The following is a 17175-nucleotide window of genomic DNA, read 5'->3' as shown; positions in this document are numbered from 1 at the left end:
AAAAGCATCTTGACAAACAGCACTCACTTTGTGGGCCCTGAAGCAAATAGGAGACCAGATCTGTTTCCAGGGTCATGCAAAACCCTGGTGTCAGGGAAGGCATGGTGTATTAAGTCACTGCTGACTCCAGCATGACCATAGTTACAGAGTCCAGTAAGCAGCAGATGAAAGTTTAACATAATCAAACTAGAGTGAGTCACGCTGGTCCCGTGTCTTGAGAGAGCCGGCCAGATACGAAGAGGACTGAATCCAAACAGCATGGACTGATTAAGTGAATGGGCAAGGTATTAGATGACACATTGACCAGATACATGCTGTTTCAAAGATAAATGTTGTCAGAGGGGAATTTGAATAAGTAAAGGGGGTGAGTATGTGTGTGGGCATCTAGGGGGAAATATAAATCTGAATATCGGTTTACTAGTATGGGAATGGATAGACTAACACGACTGTGGATGGGAAGCATGGCCATGAAGTGGCCGTGAATTGAGCTTCTGAGCATGTCCAATGTGAAATAGACATTTCCAGAAGCTAGAGCAGACCCAGCTGTGCTAATTATTCATGTTGTTAATAAGTGCTGTTTCTTCTTTCCAACAAACCTGCCTCCTGAGTACTTATTAAACACTGCAGTCATTACTAAACCTGTTTATGGGGAAAAGCTTTATCAAAGTGATGAAATTATCAGAGGAAAGCTTCAGAAGTAGTAAAAGAGCACGGTGGTGAATGATAACCAGAGAATGTTCCAATAGTTTATGAATTTGGCAAAGCAGCAGTGGGTCCTTTACATATGAAGATCAATTAAAAATGCCAGCCGCATTGTAAACATCATTTTCCATAGAACAGTGCCATACAATGTCCAAAGTAGTCCCTTAATACAAAATATCAATTTGATTTTCCTCGGGAGATTAACTCTCCTTTTGCAATGCAAATATTTTCAAGTGTACTAAACACATTCTAGCACCTCAACATAGGCACGAAACTATTTGCATGCAAAATTACCCAAAGTAGGCAGACTGGCACAAGCTTATGCTACCACCATATGTGCTGAAGAATTTGAGCCAGGAAACTACCAGTATCTGGACACTATTTACAATTTAAATTTGATTCTGTATTATTATTCAAATAGAGAATTTATTTTCTTAAATAGAGAAAATAAATACAAAGCTTCCATTAAAATTAATGCTGTATGCGATGCTAAGTCGACCCCAAAGTTATCTGATTATATTTTTCTGGATAAAAACTGGTTCAGAAAATGCAGAGAATTAAGTCATTATACCTGTGGCTTTTCTTTTTTTTTTAATTCATTGTGCTTCTATTTTTAGTTACTTTTTTTTTAATCTGAAAGCTGTATCCCTCATGTTTCTTTTGATATTAGTATTTGTACTTCATGTTATCTCCTACATGCTCTGTGAAGTAGGTTGTCACAGAACTTTCTAGTATGGTAGAGTAGAAACAGTACGTCAGCTGTACCGAAATTCTTTTCTTAGCAGGGATTCTGGGCCTCCCACAGCTTTTGTTTGCACCATGGCAAGTTTGGAGCAACTCCACAGATCTGGATGAACTGCTGCACTTTTATATTGACAAAAAATGGAAAAACAATTAGACCTGCTGTACAAATCAGTGAAATACCAGTCATGCGAAAACACAATTCTGCGTTTCATAGTTCCTAGAAGCACCGTTTTCCAGAAATAACAATAAGCATGAAATGGGACAGAGGGAGAGGGAAAAAAAAAGTCATTTTGCCTGCCATTTAAGCTATGCAGCACCTGACACACCTATCACTGATACCAGAAGTTAGCTTTGACAGTCCTGCTACGATGACTTGATGGCACGGGTGTCATCTGCCAAGGAAATATGGGCATGTGCAGCTGCACTAATGTGTTCTAGGTGGAAGAAGTACATGGTTTAATCGGACTGAAGCCAGTTTTGTGCCTATGTGTAAGTGCCAGAAATACAAGTCACAGATATAATTTCTGTGGCTTCAAGCAGCATAACCTTGAGAGGCTAGATGTTTCATAAGATCTTTTCCATGCTAAGATACAAGGTGGTATTTGTATCAGTATCCTCCGGTAAAATATATACTTTTAATTTGAATAGTTTTTAGTGGTAAGAAATACTTTGGTTTTTTGGCTCTTCTATACTTAGTGGAACTCCAAGGACCTAAAAGAGGTAAGTAAGATCGAAACAAAACAAAATTTAAAGAAAGTGTCTTCAAAAGCAGTTTTCAGCTCTGGGAGCAAAATAATTTCCAGCTGAACCTGTCAGATATATTTTTTTTTCCTAATTTATTTCCATGTGTAGCCTTAATTGAGTCAAACAGACTGGTAAGCAGACATGCAGAGTGGCTGGGAAGCGGGAGCTATCAACACGAATCACTTCTTCCCCCTCAGGAATAGCAGTGTGCTCTGCATTCAAGGGTGGAGCGGCAGTTGGAGAGCTTCCCTCTGGTCACACACAGCTTTGGTGTCAGATCAGTGGAACCACTCCTGTGGAAATCTGTTTTCAGTCGAAGCAGAATCAGGTGCCCCGTGTATCTGCTTCTAATAGAGGCCTAAAAACAAATTTAACATTTGCTTGACTCATAGATGAGAGAAGTATAAAGAGTGAGCACAGAAATTGGCATTCATTTTAGCTGCAGCATTGTCACTCAAAGTTAGTAGATATTCTTACAAATATAGAAAACAAAATGAAAATACTAGGTTTTCTTTTTTCATTCATGAAATTTTTACACAAACATTAGACTCTCAGGTGGTGTAAAATTGGCATAACTTGCTTCTTCTGAGCTTTGCTAACTTACACAAGTTGAGGAACTGAACAAAGACTTTTTTATTAACACAACTTTCCAAGGTAAATCCAATCAAGTGTGTTTCATCTCACCACAAGCCTGGCATCAAAGTATGTCCATATATCTATCTAATGTATGCCACTATCGCTCAGAATTGCTTACCCACAAACTTCTCTTCCTTTAAAATGGTTAGTGTGTCTCATTCTTAACTAAAGCTTGTTTTTGATCAGATCCTTTCTTCTTAAAAATAGTCATGTTTCATTCGTTTTCAGTCTTAGAAATGCTGAATAAATGCCTCAGTACATGAACTCCTTCCTGAGATTTCATTGTCAGAGCCAACATTTCTCCTACATTGACATTCCAAAAACGTTCCACAAAAGTACTTAAAATTTGTGGTTGTGTAGAAAGTTTAATGGAAATTTTCCACATTACATGTCTACCCTTGCATATTAATACCAGTACATTTTAAGCAGTGGTTTGATTTCAAACACTGAATTGATTAAGTGGAAGAAAACAGTCCAGTCAAAACTGGGTAACAAAAGGAATGCCAACATCTCCCTCTACTGACCGCAGTGGGGAAAAACAGCGGCTGCGCTTTCTGTTTTTTTAATCACAGGGCATGCTAAAAATGGCTGAAATTTAGGCTGTGCGATGTAATCAGCTGTCAGCTCTAGCACTTTCCCAGTTCACTCACTGGGGAAGTTAACTCATTAAATGCAAGCACTTCTGTTAACTCATGAGTTGCAGGCACTTCTCTTTTGCAGTTTCATGAGTCTTTTTGGTAGAGCAGTGAACTCCCCACGTGCATGATAATGAACTCCGTGGTGTGTTGCTCCTTCTGCCAAAATAATCAGCTTGCAGGCACATACTTGAAAGGACATCTTTACACACTGCAAATCCAAAAGGTAGTCTTCACTGCCACTTCTCCCTTCAGCTGTACAAAAATCAAATCCACTTGGGAAAGTCCTTGAGTAACTTCGAGAGTTCTGTTCAGTGACTTTAGACTACAAAGATGAGACTATAAAGGCAACTTTTGCACACACGAAGGGAAGGTAAGTATGCTTGAATATTAGGAACAAGGTCAGACTGTGGCTGGCTTTTGAACAAATGTGCAAGCAACATGTGAGAAGTTTCTCTGCCTCGTTTTGAGTATAACAGATGTCTCCTAGCTAAGAGTAGCCCTGGCAGTGCTTGCAGTGCAGAGGAGAGGCTGGCGCTGGGCCGACGGCCAAAGCCTTCCAGCCCAAGGGGTGATCGGTGGAGCACGTGGTGCCTGCCCTCTCCTTGAGGAGCAGGAGCTCCTGAGAGTGCCTCCAAAAGGGCTCTCAGCTGCGACATTTCTGTGTCTTTTGAGTATAGGTTGAGGCCTGATGTGTCTGGGCACAAGTTAGACTTCAAAGGGTCTGACTCCAAAAGGTCTGTTTCTATCTCTATGATTAAGTTTTCCCCCTTTATCTAAACTCACGCAAACCTGTCAACCGCATCACCCATCTCTGCTTAGAACTGCTATCCTCTGAGCACCTGAAATAACAAATGACAGACCTATCCAGTCTCACTCATTTGAAGTGAGCTGTCTCCTCTTACTTTTGGCTTCATTTTCATGCAGCCGTAAAGATTCACAGCATATATCAATGGGAAATGTAATATAACACTCAGAAGTTTTCAAATCTCACTCATTCAAATGAGTGTGACTTGACAAGTCTGATGTGATAAAATAATGCAAAGGGGTTTAAAGATTTTGCTTAAATGCACAATGAAATGAAACCTTTTTTCTTTACTTTTTTGCTGTTTCTTTTTTTAACTTTTGAAATTAAATCTAAAAAACTACATCAAACCGATAGAAAACAGGGAGATTCTCATTGTACAGCCTGTCATTTCTCACCTCCAGGTAAGAGTGCTTTGCAGTTACCTTCAGTTACGCTGGCAGATTTTTGTGGGAGGAGGGGAGGATGTAAGGGGACTGAGGGAGGTAATTGCAAAGATGTGAAAGAAGGTGACTTGTGTGCAATGGGGTAGTGGCTCTGTCACAGCATTCCTGCAAAAGAAGGAATTATAAGGGAAAAAAATAATTTAGCTGGAGCACAACTCAGCTTGCTTGGCTACTGCACTATAAATACAGAAAAGAAGAGAGGAGAGAACAGAAGGAAATAAAAGCTGGATTAACAAGATCACCCATCTGCTTCAAGAGAAGCAAGAGAGACAGTTGATAGATTAGGTTTTCAGCTGTTTGATGATTAGATGCTGTAGTAGGGAGCACCATTTTAAAATAGTTAGATTGATTTGATGGGAAAATATCAATACATACTGAAGAAGCAAAGGCTGTATGAGTGCTGGCAAATCCTAGTCTTCATAGGTGTTGGAGACATAGCAAAAAATGTCAAACCTGGATAGCTAGACATAGGCTCCTGTATTTCTCTTCAATACTTAAACAGCAGTGGATTAGTTTTCAGAAGAGCTGGAATCACATTAGTTCTGTTGAGGCTGGCAGGACCTGAAGGTTAACATCTCATTTAAAAAGCCTCCTTATTTATTATAAATGTGAATTCAGCTTCTTAATTCAGCTTCAGTTTTAAATGCTGGCCTCAAATGATTTAAATATGGCCACATCTAATGAAGAGGTCATTCTCTCTTAGCACATAAGCACAATATATGGCTAATAGAGGAAGTTTCATTGAAATAGACAATTGTCAATAAGATTTTGAATCACAATAAATGAGTGTTAAGGGTTTGTCAGACACAAGCTTTAAAGAAATAGTTTTAGGAGTTTTATAAGCTAACTTCTATAGAACTCCTGTGTTTGGTAACTGGGGACAATTTTCTTTATCTGTAAGAAGAAATACTTCTTTGAGATGGCATTTAGAAGAGTCTATCATAATTTTGACTGGCCATGATTGTAAAAGTTTCCATGTTGAGTATAGCTTTCATGAAGTACTTAACTGAATGTTAGGATTTGTGGTCCGTTCATGAATGGAAACGAAGCTCGAATGCCGTGTGGCTGCATCTTTCAGAAGACTTTGTGTAAATTCCAGAGTGTTAATTAAATACATTTTGGGCGGTGTTCAGTACCTCAGAGGACTGCACTTCTTATGACTGATAACTCCCTACTGAAGTGGGGTCTGATTAGAAAGATTTACATGTGCAAATCCTGTTCACTTTAGTAGGAGCTCCAGCTATAGCAGTGGGAAGGAAACAGACTCCTAGTCTAGCCTTTCTGCAGTTTCTTTTCAAACATGTGTTCCTTCATGTTATCAAAAAGAAGAAACTGGACTAAATGGACCACCGTTCTGATCCATCATGTGGCAATTTCTGCTTTCCTGTTATGCAGAATTAATCTCTGTATTAGAATTGAAGTGCTCTTCTTATTGTCGAACTACCTGTGCTTTAGAGTATGTGTTAGACTCCTGCTCTTGTTTAAAACCACTGAGTCCCACAGTGTCAAAGTTCAAGCATGCCATTATGCTAAATGTGAAAAATTATACACTGCTTGGCATCCTTACATAGCTACATGCTATTTCATAGCTATGACACTAATTGATTTGTTAGGACCTTGGATCTCCCTTGGGAAACAAAATAGGCAGACTGAAAAAGCCCTGCAGAGTGGTGATAGCCAAAGCAAAGGAGCCAAAAATTTCAACTCTGAGGATGCAGGGTCACAGAAGTCTCCACAAGAGACACCTGTAGACAACTACAGCTGTGTTTTACTTCTTCAGAAACCAGTAGAGCCTAGACCTTATCCCCACCTTCATTTTTTACAGAATCTCACAACCCTTCTCACTGGAAAGAACCTCAAGGTGCTTCCAGTCCAAGCTCCTGCTCCAAGCAAAGTCAACACTGAATTCAGACCAGGTTGCTCAGGACTTCATCCGGTAGGGTTTTGAAAATGTCCAAGGATGGAGATGGCAAACCCTCTCTGAGCAACCTGTTGTACTGCTTCATTATCCTCATAGTGAAATTTTGTTTCCTTGTATGCAGTTGGAACTTGTCCTGTTTCAGTTTATGACCACTTCTTCTCACCGTCCTGCCAAACGCCTTAGAAAAGAGCCCACTGCATGCCCCCAGCCCTCTGCCTGTGGGTACCAGAGCTGCTAAGAGAGGTCCCAAGGCTGCCCCTGCTCCTGGCGAGCCGGCCCCAGCATCGCAGCCTCTCCTTGGAGTGTCGGGCTCCTGCTCCGCAGTCTCGCTGCCTCCCCGAGCTCCCTCCACAACATCAACATATTTTTTGTACGGGGGGTGGGGTGGGGGGAGGTGCAAAACTGGGTCACTATTCCATATATGGTCTAATGAGTTCTGAGTAAAGGAAGTTAATCACTCCTCTCAACTTACTGTCTGGGCTCCTGCTCGTACATCCCAGGATGCCATTAATCTTTGTCACTACCACAGCACGTTGTTGGCACAGGCACAGCCTATATGGTCTACCAGGATCTTCTCAGCAGAGCTGCTTTAGCCAGTCCCCTGCCTGTACTGTTGCAGGGGATTAGTGCATCCAAGGAGCAGGACCTAGCATTTGTCCTGTTTCATAAAGTTCCTATAATCCTAGCTGATTCCTGCGGCCTGTCTGGGTACCTCTGAATGGCAGTCCTGCTCTCAAGCATATCAGCTGCACCTGTCAATTGGGTGTTTTATGCATCCAGTGAGGGTGCATGAGTGTCCTCCACATCACTGGTAAAGGTGTTAAGCAGGACAGGTCCAAAGACAGACCAGTGCAGTGCCTTACCTGTTATCAGCCACCAGGTAGAGTACAACTCACTACCAACTGTGAACACAACCATCCAATGAAGTTTTTACCCATGCAGTAGTCCACCCATTCAGACAATAACTTCCCAATGTGGATATGAGAATGCTGTAGGAAAAATGTGTTTAAAGCCTTGCCAAAATCATGGTAGACAAAATCCACTGCTCTTTTGTTATCCACAGATCTAGTCATTTCATCATACAAAGTAAACAAGCTAAATTATGGTTTATCCTTGGTAAATCCATGCTACCTATTCCAAATCACAGAATCACAGAATAACTGAGGTTGGAAGGCACTTCCGGAGATCATCTGGCATCCAGCCCCTCCTGCTCTAGCAGGGTCACCTACAACAGGTTGCCCAAGACAGTCTTCAGTCAGATTTTAAATATCGCCAAGGATGGAGACTCTACAACCTCTGTGGGCAACCTGTTCCAGTGTGTTTGACTACCTTCACAGTAAAAAATAAAACAAAAATAAATCCTTATGTTTTAATGGAATTTCCTGTATTTCAATTTGTGCCCACTGCCTGGTTGTCCTGTCAGTGGGCACCACTAAGAATCTAGCCCCATCTTCTTTAGTCCCTCCATCAGGTATTTATACATATGGATAAGATTCTCCTGAGTCTTCTCTTCTCCAGGCTGAACAGTCCCAGCTCTCTCACTATTTCCTCATATGACAAATGTTCCAGTCCCTCAGTTATGTTTGTAGCCCTTTGCTGGACTTGCTCCAGTATGTCCACATTTCCTTTATTCAGCCCAGCACTGAATCCAGCCCTTCAGGTGCATCTCACCAGGGGTGAGCAGAGGGGAAGTATCACCTCCCTTGACCTGCTGGCAACTCACTGCCTAATGCAGCCCAGGAAGCTGTTGGCCTTCTTTGCCATAAGGGCACACTACTGGTTCATGGCCAACTTGTTGTCCACCAGGACTCCCAGGGTCTTTTCTGCCAATCTCTGCAAAGCTATTCTCCAGACAGTTGGCCTCCAGTCTGTGCTGTTGCAAGGGTTTGCTCCTCCTCCACTGCAGGACTTTGCACTGCCCTTTGGTAAGCTTCTTGAAGGTCCTGTCTGCCCATTTCTCCAGCCTGTTGAAGTCCCTCTGGATGGCAGGACAACCATCTGTATCAACTAATCCTTCCAGTTCTGCATCATCTGTAAACTTGCTGAGGGTGTACTCTGGCCCATCATCCAGGTCATTAATGAAGATGTTAAACAGTACTGGCCCCAGTATTGGCCCCTGGGGTTCATTGCTAGTGACTGGCCTCCAGCTGGACTTTGTCATGCTGCTCACAACCTTCTGAGCACAGCAGTTCAGCCAGTTTTCAGTCCAGCTCACTGACCCCTTCTTTAGCCCATACTTTATCAGCTTGTCTAGGAAGATGTTGTGGAAGATAGTGTCAGAAGCCTTAGTGAAGTCAAAGTAAACAACATCCATGGTTCTCCCCTCAACCACCAAGCCAGTCATTCCATCACAGAAGGCTATCAGGTTGGTTAAGCATGATTTCTGCTTCATAAACCATGCTGACTACTCCCAATCACCTTCCTGTCCTTCATGTGCCTGGAAATAGTACTCAAAATTCATTCCTCCATCACCTTCCCAGGGACTGACACAAGGCTCACCAGCTTATAGTTCCCCATGTTGTGCTTCTTGCCCTTCCTGAAGATTTGTGTGATGCTTTTTTCCAGTCCTCAAACACCTGTCCCAGTCACCATGACCTTTCAAAGATAATCAAGAGTGGCCTTGCAATGACATCGGACAACTCCCTCAGCACTTGTAGCTGTATCCTATCAGGGCCCATGAACTTGTATATGTCCAGTTTGCTTAAGTGATCCCTAAGCTGATCTTCCTCCACAAACAGATCCTCCTTCCTTGTTCCAGACTTTCCCTGGTCTCAGCCACTTGGGATTTCTGAGGGCTGCTCTTATCTGTAAGGACTGGGTCAAAAAAGGCATTCAGCCTTTTCTGTATTGTGACCAGAAAGCCTGCCCCATTTGCTAGAGGGGTGTCACCTTCTTCTTCATGTGCCCAGAACTGGCTACGAGGAGGACAAGCTCAATGATTTTTCCCAGGAACCAAAGACAGACAGAACTGCCTGTAGTTCTCTGGATCTTCCCTTTCAGAGTAGACTGTGGCATTTTCCTTTCTCCTGTCATCAGGAAAATTTCCCCAAACCTTTCAAAGATGATACAGAATAGCCTTGTGATGACCTCTGCCAGCTCCCTTAACAAACATCCTTGGATTCTTCACCTCAAGCTGCATGGAATCACAGGGTCCACGATTTTGCAAGAGATCCCTGAGTCAATTCTCATCCATATCTGGCAGTACATCTCCTCCTTGAACCCTGTCAGGGGAGACCTGGGAGACCTCTTCAGTGAAGACGGAGGCAAAGATGACATTGAGTAACTCAGTCTTATCTTCATCCACTGTGGCTAGATCACCTGGCCCAGCATTTAGCAGCATGACCACATTTTCCTTGTTTATTATTTTCTGATTGTTGTGGAGATAGAAGCTCTTCTCCTAGCCTTTGGCAATTTCAGCCCTAGCTGAGCTTAACTTTCCTAACAGTATCTCACCATACCCAGGCAATGTTTCTATATTCTTCCTCATTTCCACTTCCTGTGTAACCCCATTTACGCTGAGGCTCAGTCATGAGTTACCTGTTTATTCAGGCTGGTCCTGTGATAGGTCTATTTGTTTTCCTGAATATCTGTATAGACTGTTCTTGAGCTTTGAGGAGATTGTCCTTGAAGACTTGCCATTTTTCTTTACTTCAGTTAAAGTAGTTCCCCAGTGGTTTCATGATTCACACAAAGCCTTGCCTTGAATCAGCAACAGCTGTCACTTTGCCATCTGGCTTTCAAGTTATTTTTCACAGATTGCTATGTTATTTACTGCTGCTTAATAAATGTGTAATATTCACAATATTAAATAACAGCATGTCAACCTTTCCTTTTTGCATCTCGTCCATGACATGCCTGTCTATCTTTGCATGCCCTTTGTGATCGGGTTAGGAGTTGCTCTAATATTGGTGTCTTTTAGGATTTCTGGTTATATCCCAGTTTTAAAGCAACTCTCCCTGAGGGACTAGCAGAGAGAAAAGTATTTTCCCCTTGATAGTGGTGCATTTCTGGTAGATATAAAACATACTTGCACGTCCTGGATCTCTACTGAATATGGGGCTAACCACTAAACCTGGAAGATTTTACTGAAAGGAGCTCTTGCAGACTCTTGTACAAATGGGAACTTGTGTCCTCGCAATAGCTACAATGGCTAGTAGGAGGAGGACTTTTCTATGTGTGTTAATCATAAGAACTGACGGGAAAACAGAAAGCACTCTCAAGAACTAGCTCTGAGCCCATCAGTATGGTATCAGGGCAGGCATGTATGAGTAAAGGTGATTCTAGAATGAGAGGAGGAAATACAGTCTCATGTGGGTAATTTACAAGGTGCCATACCTTTCAGTCTTTGGAAAATGCTCAAAACACAGCCTCAAGTTTCATGGGAAATTAGGTTGTTAATCTAATTCTTAACCAAACTCCACGTGAGTAATAGCCAACTCAGCAGCAATCACCCTTGATAGCAATCTGTACTGGAAGGCCCCAGGAGATATCCACACAGTTTTAAGACTGAATTGATAAATTCAGTGAAGAAGGATAATTTTACACATGTGTGTATGTGTTTGTATGTGTGTATATAATTTGGAAGAGTTTGTTCTTATAAGCTGCTCTGAGGGGTATCAGGGTTCTTTCTTGAATAATGTTCATCTTCCCTTAATTTGAATAAAAATTGCAGAGAACAGGTATGAATTGTTCAAGAAACAGTATTATAGTTCTGCAGTTTGCATAATTTCCACATTTTGATTTGTGGATATGGCAGCTTATACTGTTTGTGAACTGAAAAAGGAAACCCTAATATGACTGCTAGACATTATTCTTGTTTAGTGCAATATACCCTTTCAAGCCATATGCTCTCAATTTCCTTTCTTCCTTTAGCACCATTAATTGACATTTCTCTGCCATGAGGAATAAGCCACCTAGCAGCTCTTGCTCCTTACCTATCTAGGTCATGTTGATTTTTATTGCACTCTTCCTTTGTATTGACTGCTCTACCACTGTTTCCCATTAAGCTGAAATTTCATCACATTACTGCATGTTCTTTCCTCAAGGTTATTTCTATAAAAAAATGAAACTAATCCTAGTTCTCATTTCTGTAGCTTCTCTTCATATGTATCTCTTTTCTCTACCTAGCAGCTTGTAGGCATAAATGTAGGGTACTTTTGATATGAAAGCCAATTCTTCTGAACTACTGTACTTACCAACCCTGCAGATCAATCTTTTCTTACCTAATTTTTCAAAAGCTTTACCAATCCTAAGCCATACCAATGCCCCTATTTTTCTTCTAGGACCACTTTCTTCTACTTCCTCAAAAATTTTTGTATGTATGTGGTGCATGGTCTTTCATTTATCAGACCTTTTCTATTCCTAATTTAAAAAATACCAGACTGAAATAAATTTTATTTTGTTTTGGTACAGTTCTTCTAGCAAGACCTGCTTTAAACTCTCCCAGTATATTTGATTGTAGTGGGTGAAAATAATGCACATCAAGGTTTATAGTCTGCCTGTAAGATGAGCAGATGTTATTATACTTATGTGAGAAGGATAAACTAATGCACAGAGAGATGCTGAAGCTGAATGTGGAATAAAATCCAGATCATCTGACTCACAGAGCAGTGATTTGTTTACATAATTCATTTTGTTTCAGTTGTTCTAAGCATATTTCCAATCATTAAAATCACAGGAGCTGATCTTTACTCTCACTTTAGCCCTAAGAATATAGCACTGGAATTACTTCATGGATCTGCCTTGAGCTCTATTTTTCTTTAAATAAAATTGGAACAATCTAAGAGCAACAGGAGGATAAGCAATAAGTACACCATTGCAGGGGCAGATTGAGTCTTATGTAAGACTCAATCTTCTGCTGCTGCTGCTCTTATGAGTACAGGATGGCTTGTAGGCATGTGATTGAAGGTGGGAAGGGTTACACTTCTAGCATTTTTGACTATGGTGATGAGAGCATTTCAGCCAGCCAGGAGGTCTGAGACTATTCTACTGCAGCCTGGGAATCAAACTGGCTCATTGGCAGCCCAGAATCTAGGGATAAAAAAAAGACATTAAACCAATTTTTCTCCCATTCCCCTTGAGCTTTACTTGTTCTGTTCTTCATACTTGCCCGGTAGAGGGGCAGCTCAAAAGCTAACCAGGAAGGTTTAAGAATGTTGCATATATAATTCTCTTAGGTATAATTATGCAAAAGCTTCCCAAGGCTGTGTCTTCCCTGTCCTCTTATCTCTTTATTTCACACTCCATCATTGTCAGTGATTCGGGACTTCACTGATTCTGTCCTCTCTTTATTCCGAAGTGAACTTTTTAATCAGAATATTATACTCAAAATATTCTAGCTGTTCCCTCTGCTTAGTAGAACTGATTTAAACAAAAATAAAGGCCAGTCATGATCAGTTCCAATTCCATGCTTCATGTTTTGGTTTTAAGTTTTTAAGCATTCTGACAGTTGTGGTAGGTTAAGACATCGTAAGCATGGAAAAATACTGCTAAGGCCTCATTTTCTAAAAAAAAAAAAGGTTAGAATTTTTTGTTGGAATAAATCAATATTAATAAACACATGAATGAAAGAAGAAAAATTTAGAAGAATATTAAATAAGAATATTTAGAAGAAATATTAATAAACAAAAAATAGAGGTGGAAGAAGGAGTCCCCTTGGTCCTGAGAAGCAGGTTTCAAGACTTGGATCATGGTTATGTGGGTTATAAGCTGTATCCTGAGCTATGTACAGGGAAGCAGACATCAGAACTACTAATTCTGAGGAATGTTTTGCTCTGCTGGAGCTGTTCCTTCCTCACCTTGGGACTGAAATAGAAAATGACCAGGGAAACAGTCAGATTATGGTCTTTTTTTCCATTACTCCAGAAACTAAATTTACCCACTGAGAAGTAGGGAAGAAAATAAACTGGCCTAAATATCTCCTTTTAAACCCCCTCCCAAAGCCTCACATCATGGAAGGGTGCAAGGCGAGGTTGCGTAGGAGTCGTGCCATCCCCTTTGGCGTATGTGGAGGGGAGTGGGGTTCAATCTGCTCATGGGGTAACCTGCATGCTCCTTGTCCTCTGGGGTTCCCATCTGTCCTCTTGGCAGCTCATCCCCTGGTTGCTAGGAGGAAAGAGAAGCTAGAAGGGAGGTGTGTGGCTTTCTGCAGCTATTCACCTCCAGAGAGACTCTACCCTGTCAATAGGCAGAGCACAATAATTCCTCCCATTGCCAGTACCCAGCAATTAGGTGAGGCAGAGTTATGTCTCTGCCTCTGGCAAGGCTTGACAGTTGGGATGGTTTTGGGGTGTCACCGTGCAGGGTCCCCTCACGTTCTCCCCCAGAACAGCAGGCACCGCAGAAGCCAGCTGTGCGGTGCAGCTCTGCAGCAGCTATTGCTCCAGGGGAGCCTGGGGCTAGGATGAGGCTTCTAAAAGAAAAATAAATGAATTAAGTATTACCATCCTGTTGCTCCACAAAACCACCACCCACCTCAGCATGGCTGGGAGGCCTGGTTTTGTAGAATTAGTGAGGTTATTTTTTGGCTCTGAGATACACTGTGAAGAAACTGATGCTTCCGTGGTGTCCTATGGGTGTATGGAGAAGCTGCTATGATTTGTTCCTGCCTCAGTCTCCGGCACTTTAAAAATAACAAAGATGTAAAGTGGTGTGTTTGCTGTTTTGCTGGTGCTGCATTTGCTGTTGTTGCTGTTTTAAGAATCTCACTTGTCAGGGCAAATCTCATCACTTCGTTCCTCTTCAGCATCCCCCTTCCTCTGCCTCTGCCCACTCATGGGTGCCACCTTCTTCTCTTCTGTCCTCTTCTCCTCTGTCCTTTTTGGTGATGCCACTGGGCTGGACTAGCCACCTGCTCCCTGCTTCCGCCACCCCTGCAGAAACCAGCTCAAAGTGAGACTCTAATGCAGTAATCTAATCTGGAGCGTGCTATTTGATTTCAGCAGCTCAGTTGGATCAGCCATTTGCAGGGCTGCACACTTGCCCGTCAGCTTGGCAGGGCAAACGTTAACCGCTTCCTTTCAAGGTCTGTTCTGCTGAACACTGACTGCTGTTTCACTGTGAATCCATTCAGAGATGAAAGAAATGGCAGGTTCCCATAGGAAATATGCTACAGGCTGTAGTAAAGGTTGAATTAATTGAGAACTATAGACATTAAATTGTTTTCTAGGCATTATTTTAGACTTTGAAAGTTTTTAACCATGGACAGGAAACACATTCCTCTTTGCCCTTTAAAGCAGTGAAGAACTCACCTCAAGTTTGACTACCAGGTCTCTCTTACACAATACTCCCTGTTGTGGTTCAATATATGTTAACTATAACATTCATGAGAGACCCTTTCTATAATTACTGTGGTACTACCGCTATTTGGTGAATGACATAATTATCCTTTATATTCATAAGACAGCTTTAGATGCACCCACCCCCAAAACTCATACGAAAATTTTCAGTGTGACAGAACTTTTTCATGAGAGATCTGTGAGTGTCTGCATGCTTATAGGGTGCTCCAACGTCCACTGTGCTTTGTGAGTCCAGACATTCATACCTCGAGCTAAAATAAATTGAAGAAAGCTTTTAAAATTATTACACAGCTCATAAAATGCAGCACTTGCTTCTCACATGGTGTCAGCTCTTTTGGTTCTGCTTTTAAGTTCTTTCAGTGACTGAACTCATAGATGGCTCTGCTTTTAAATTGCACTAGGTGTGGTCAGTAGGCTGTCAGATTCCCTGGAAGGCAGTTTGCTGTTAAATATTTCATGTCTTTTTCCCCCCACCCCTTAGGAGACACATTTCTTGTGCTTTCCTTTCCTCTTTTGGATTCTTCACCGAGATGCAGTCCTCATAGAGTTTGACAATCTGTCAACAACTTTTTAAAGCATTTGAAGGGGGGGTGAGAAGGGTGGAAAACTTGTTCAAGTTCATGATCACCTTTTCCTGGAACTGAGCATGTAGGTTCCCCTCACCCACTTAAAAGTTAGATTCAATTTTAAATCTTGCTAGAGAAAGCACTGTGTGTAACATTATGGATAAAATAATTCTTCCAAAATGTATCCTGGCAAAACTGCTTACCCTACCTCTAGTAGATGCTTTGTTTAACATGTTGATTTTTACTTTTGAATTCCTCCCCGCTCCCCCCTGCTTATTGTCTCGCAGGCTCTTTGTGTGTATACATTCTCTGTGTGGTGTACACTGCCATCTTATTTTAAAGATCAGATTGTTTCTTTTTCTTTTCCTCCTCATAGTCAATAAATTCCAAAATGCTGAACTTTAAGTCCAGCTTTCAAACTGGTGGTGTCAGGACAAGTTCAAATTGGGCAAAATGTGTGAGCATGTGAGCCTGAAACGAATGATTTGCCAACTCATGACCATTGAAGCTGTGTTTTAGAGACTATACTTGAGATCTTGCCAAGCAAAACAATTTTATGAGCTTTTATTACTGTCTATTCCTAAAGGAGGAATGATAGTTCTACTGATCTTACCTCTAAGCTCTTGCTCTTCTGTTCACCTTTCCTGATTACTGTCAGTTTTTAGGTTGTGAAAATAGATGAAGCATAGGTGGCATTTACCTTTCAAATACAGAGTAGATCACTGATAAATTATGGTTAAAAGATGGAGTCTCTTGAAAATGTAAGATTCTGTCCATATCTGAGAGCTATGGTGCTTCAGTAGCTACCACTGTTTGATACTGTGATATACAATATTTGTTCTGAACAGCATGTGTATCCCTGTGTATCCCTGACCCACTACAGGGAAGCTGCAGAGCTCTATATTATGCTTATAACTGCTTTTTGGTAAATAAAGAAATTTGTGGAGCCTTAATTCCACCATGCTTACACTAGTTTTATATTAGTGTAAATTCATGGAACTCAACAGAATTCAGTTATTTATACCTGCGGTATTTACATGATGATGAATGAAATCTCATCACCACAAGAGGACAGCTATTTGTAGAACCATTTTTTTGTCAGAAATATCTAAGTGGATCTTGAAATATTCCAAATTTTTTTTTGTGAAAAAATCTGTATGGCAAGGAACTCCTGATGAAATGTGGGCAGAGTGATGAGGTGAACAACGGGGAGGTTACACTTCTGGCGTTCACTCTGTGAGGTGGGAGCTCGAGCGCTCAGGGCTCCCACGCTCCTCGCCTGCTGTGAAATCCAGGCCACCCAGGGTCAGGGCTCAAGGGCTCATCCGTGCCCCTGAGGGCTTCTGGGCAGCTGATTTTTGATTTACTTCTCAGGTGAATCACCATGGCTCAACCAAGAACTTTGCCACTCAGTCTCCTAGCACTGTTTTCCTCCAGAATGAAATACTTTCATTTTTTCAAAATGATCTTTACCCCAAATGCTTCCCTTCCCAGGGAATTTCAAAGCGTCCACTTTGTGCACCAAAACAGAAGATTTCTCCAGAATGGAAATGATGACTGCTGACCAGTGATATATATCAGTGCCTTGGAAACACTCTCGGCAGGGAAGCCAAGGAGTGAATTGGTCTGGATCAAATTTGAGGGATAAAGGAAGAAGACTAAAGACGACTTTTTGATAG

General features: G+C 41.5%; 1 long non-coding RNA gene across 1 annotated transcript; it reads left to right on the top strand.

The window, feature by feature from the left end:
- The first annotated feature begins 4356 nt into the window (after positions 1-4356).
- LOC112981871 (uncharacterized) lies at positions 4357-10461 on the top strand. Its single transcript, XR_003258839.2, has 2 exons — positions 4357-4670; positions 6538-10461. It is a non-coding gene; the product is annotated as an uncharacterized LOC112981871 (long non-coding RNA).
- Positions 10462-17175: the final 6714 nt, after the last annotated feature.

Source organism: Dromaius novaehollandiae, chromosome Z, assembly GCF_036370855.1.
Source record: "Dromaius novaehollandiae isolate bDroNov1 chromosome Z, bDroNov1.hap1, whole genome shotgun sequence".
Taxonomy (NCBI): domain Eukaryota; kingdom Metazoa; phylum Chordata; class Aves; order Casuariiformes; family Dromaiidae; genus Dromaius; species Dromaius novaehollandiae.
The sequence above is the reverse complement of the archived record's forward strand: the minus strand, read 5'-3'. Positions and strand labels throughout refer to the sequence as shown.